We start from the raw sequence: 5,000 nt of genomic DNA, 5'->3' as shown, positions 1-5,000 counted from the left end.
TTTGAAATCTAAGTCAAATATTGCATGCGGTGTGTGCGGTATGTTAATGTTTTTCCATATCATGTTGCTTGTTATGTCTGGGTATGTGTCTGTCCATTTAACTTCAGATGTGGGTTTCTGTATTCGATGTGTGATTGCGCATCTATACCAAATTTTTGTGGTGACATCAGTAATGTTGTGCTTCTTCTCCCCTAGGCACAGGGAGATCCCCACCGCATCGTCCCGCATCGCTCCCTCCTTCTCCTTGATTAGTTTTTCCCATTCGCTCGACAAAGACAATTTTACATTTTCAAACACTCTCTCAATCACATCCTTTCTGCACACATACCCCTTGTTTTTTAACCCCACCAACACCATTTGTACATCAAACTCCCCCTCATCGTTCACTAAATCCCCTATTCTAATGTATCCCGCTTTCTCCATTGCCTCGCACTTGATTGCCCTCTCCCCATTTTTAAAATACGGGCTTGAGAGGAAGGGCAGCCGCAGCACTGACCCTCTCGTTCCGCATTCCGGTACAGTCCAGGCTGAAACCTGATACCACGCATTGAGTACTTCCTGAAAAAACCGTGGCAAGTGTTTAAATGCGTCCGGGTTATTTATCTGGTGCAGGTTGTCCTCGTTGTGGAGTCCAAAACTGCACAGATGTTGTTTGAAATGATTTTTCCAACCTACGCTCCGGCTCTGGTCCTTAAATTTGCCTATCAATTTGGCTCTTAGTGCTACTTTTTTTGTCAGTAAGTCAATCAAAGCTAACCCACCCTGATCTTTAGCCCCTATTATTGTTTTGTGAGCTATACTCGCTGCTTTGTTTCTCCAAATAAAGTCCCTAATGATCTTTGAGATCTCCGCGAAGGCCCAGTCCGGGAGCGCGCAAGTACTCAGCGCATGATTCACTTTGGACAACACGAGAGCATTTGTTACGGCTACCCTTCCTCTCAGCAATAGGCCCCTTGCCCTCCACAAATTCAAAGTTTTCTTAATTTTACCCACCACCTCTTTCCATGTTTCGTCATCACATTCATTCTCGTTTTTCCCCACACTCACTCCCAGCACTTTTCTTCTCTCCCCCACCGTTTTAAATCCCCACCTATTAGCGTAATTTGATTCCCTTCCCAGTAGCATAATTTCAGACTTATTTTCGTTTACTTTTGCCCCCGATGCCCTTTCATAGGTTTGCACGTGTTTCAGTATTAGTTCTATATCCTCCTCTCTTTTCACCATTATATTCACGTCATCCGCGTATTGGATTATTTTAACATTTTCCTCCCCTATTCCTTTAATGCTCCCGTCTTCCGATATCAGCGCTGCCAGCGGCTCTGCCACCAAGCTATACAGCAGCGCTGACATCGGACACCCCTGTCTTACTGATCTTGTGATCTTAAATGCATCAGTTAAAGCCCCGTTACATTTTATCTTACTTTCCGCCCCTTTGTACAACACATTTATCCACTCTCGCATTCTCTCCCCGAACCCAAACTTCTCCAAAACCCTCCCCATGAACCCATGATCCACTCTGTCAAATGCCTTACTTAAATCAATCCCTAACCATATCCCCCCCTCCCTTTCCATGTCCCTGACCGTCTGTTTTATTGAAATGATTGAGTCTGCTATGTCCCTGTTTGGTATGCTGTATGATTGTGTTTGCTCTATGATAGTTCCTATTACTTCCCTGATTCTATTGGCTATTGTTTTTGCTATGATTTTGTAATCTGTGTTTAGTAAACTGATTGGTCTGTAGTTGTCCAGATTTTTATTGTCCCCCTTGTTTTTGTAGAAAATAGTAACCACCCCCTCCCCCAAGCTTTTCGGTATGCATTTGACTCTCTCAATATATTTACTTAGTTTGCCTAGTATGGGTACTAGCTGTTCTTTGAAAGCTAAATAAAATTCAGCAGTTAGGCCATCGCTACCAGGACTTTTGTTTCTGTTTAAACCCTCTAGAGCGCTTTTGATTTCTCCGTCCGTAAACTCACTTTCACACCATATTTTATCCTCGTCGCTAAGTTCCTTCTTTAAGGCACCCACAGCTCTGTCCGCGCTCGCACCATCACACTCCTGTCTCGTGAACAGGCTTTCATAGTAGCCTTTGACCATTTTTAATATTTCAGTTTTATCCGTCACCCTTTCCCCTGCTGCGTTCACTAATTCGTTTATTTCTGTTTTTATTTGCTTTTGTTTCTCCAGACCCAGGAAAAAGGCTGTGCTCCTTTCCCCTTCATACAAATATTGTATTTTGCTCCTAATCGCTGCGCCCCTACATTTTTTTAGTTCGAACGCTTTTAACTGCTCTTTTAAGTGTATGTATTTTTCTGCGCAAGCATTATCTGCACTGTCGAGCAATGTTATTTCCTCACTTAGTTGTTTTCTTAGATTCTCTTCCATTTGATTTTCTCTCCACTTTTTCTCCTTACTATAGTTAATGCACTTTTTTTTGATTCTGACTTTTACCCCATCCCACCACACATTCATATCTTCATTCTCCCCCCACTCATATCCCACATCATTCAGGAATTTTTTCATGCTTTTCACAAACACATCATCTTCTAGCAGACTTCCGTTAAAGCACCATATCCCTCCTTTACGTGAATCAGTTTCTTTTCCAAATGTGATTGTCATTCCTGCGTGATCGCTCCACGTATTGGTTTTATACTCAGCGCTTTTTACCCACTTCACCACCTCACATGTCACCAGGGAGAGGTCTATTCTTGATTGTTTCAGTCTGTTTAGCACGATTTGCCTTCTAGAGTAAGCCCTTTCCCATGGGTGCAGCAATCTCCATATGTCTAAGCACTGCTTGGTTATTATTAGGTCTTTCAGTGCCCCTCTGCTTACGTCCCCCTTGAACACATTATTTTTTGATACGTCTGTTGGCGTCATTGCCACATTGAAGTCGCCGATTATCACGCAGTTTCCTTCCCACCATTTGCTTATTTCTATAAAAAACGTTTTCCTTTCTTTTTCTCCGTTCGGCGCATATATATTTATAATTCTTAAATTTTTTGTTTCGTACATACAGTCTATAACTATAACTCTCCCCTCTTTATCCCCGTACACCAAATTAACCCCTGTTACCCGATCCGTTTTGATTAGAACCGCCACTCCTCTCGCCCTTGGCGTACCATTGGAGCTAAAGATTTGGCCCACAAAGTCTTTTTTAATGTCTTCTACCAGGGAATCATCCCACCTGGTCTCCTGCACACACAGGATGTCATTTTGCCAGGAAAGCATGGATTGTCTCTTTTCCTTGCTTCGTAGTCCATTGGCGTTGATAGAAAATAAAATTAAGGCCATTATCAAAAAGGAAAAAAAAGAAAAACAAACGGATTTACCAGGGTTATTTCCAGCCATTATTTGTCTTTACTTTTTAATTTTTTAGCCAACTTCTTTCGTTGCCCCAAACTCAGTCTTTTTTGCGCGCTTGTCAGTTCACTAACATCCATTTCGCTGTCCGTTTCGTTTGGACTGGCGCTTTTAGTCAGGTTGTTTGCCCTGATTTTACTCCCTCCCGCCTGCCCCGGCACCCTCTCAGGCACCTCCCTCCCCTTTGTGCTCATGCTTACCCCTGGTTCTCCGTCCGTTCTGTCTCCCTTTTTCGCTTTCTTGCTCGTTTTCCGCTGCTTCTGTTGTCCCCCTCCTCCAGCCTGCTCCGGCGTCTCCAACTCGTTCTCTGCCACCTGCTCTCCTCCGCTCTCTCCGCTCTGCTCCATTTCTCCTCCGCTGCCCTCCTCCTCTCCGGTCTCCTCCTCGCTTTCTCCAGTCACCTCCTCCTCTCCTTCTGCCGCGTCCTTGTACACCTCCTCCTCCGCCTCATTCCTGCTCTCCTTTTCATTTTCACACTCGCAGTCATTTTCTCTTTTTCCACAGTTTTTACATTTTGCCAGGTTCGCGCTGCACTCACGTGCAAAGTGTCCCTGCACCCCACATTTGTGGCACATGAACTCCGGGCACTCTCGCAGGATGTGTCCCGGCTGGATACACATCCTGCACACTTTTTGCTGTCTGTCATGAATGACTCTGAAGAATTCGCTCCCCATCACTGTATTGAATTTTGTGGAGTACGGTAGCGACTGTACCTGGTCGTTGAACCGGACCCGGACAAACCTTGTTCCGTCGGCTATTGTTGTCCCTGGCCACATTCTTCTTTTAATCGGAGATGTGGGGTTCACTCCCCAGCCCGTCAGCTTCCACATGATTTCTTCATCCGTGATGTAGGCCGGCAGGTTCAGAAAGGACACCACCAGCTCGTCATTGTTTAGTTCTCTGGCTACAACTCTTGTCTCTCCAATTTTGAAGCCGTCCAGCAGCCTTTCTTTTCCCTTGATGTTGCTCACTGTTACTTCCAGTTTTTCTGGCCCCACGGTTCTGCACGCCAGCAGGCCCCCGCAGATCATTTTTAAATTGTTCATCACCTGCTGTAGAGGCACTTTTTCCCCCACCATTTCAATGTTTAGTGTCAGTTTTTTTTCGTAGGCCACTTTTGCCTCTCTTGTCTCAGCTCCCTCTGCACCTCTCACACTCTGCACACCAATCAGTCCTTGATTGTCCACAGCTGGGGCAATCAGCTCACTGCTCCTCTCTCTTCCTCTCTCTCCGTTGTCCATACCATTCCTAGTTTCGTTTGCCATGTTTATCAGTCCTTTTTGTCCGTCGTCCTTTTCGTTGTCGTTTAATCCGTTCCGTTGTTTCAATGCCGTGTTTGTCTGTCCTTTTTCTTGTCCATTATCCATTTCTTTTTCCTTTTCTCCGGTCCGTTGTCCTGTCATCTTTGTAATCCGTCCGTGTGTGTTTGCTAGCGGCCCGCTAGCAAACATTTAAGAAATCAAAGGTCTTCCCAAAAAAAGGGGTAAACAGGTAAGAAAAAAGCAAAAAAGAAAAGCAATCCCCCTCACAGTCCGTGACTGCTGGGGGACGTTCACTCAAGATGTGAGGACTTTAAACAAAACAAGGCATATATAACAAAAATGAAAAATAAGGACTCCTGCTCTCTCTGGCACGTC

The sequence above is a fragment of the Labrus bergylta genome, chromosome 3, assembly GCF_963930695.1.
Source record: "Labrus bergylta chromosome 3, fLabBer1.1, whole genome shotgun sequence".
NCBI classification, from domain to species: domain Eukaryota; kingdom Metazoa; phylum Chordata; class Actinopteri; order Labriformes; family Labridae; genus Labrus; species Labrus bergylta.
Note: the sequence above shows the minus strand (reverse complement) of the source record.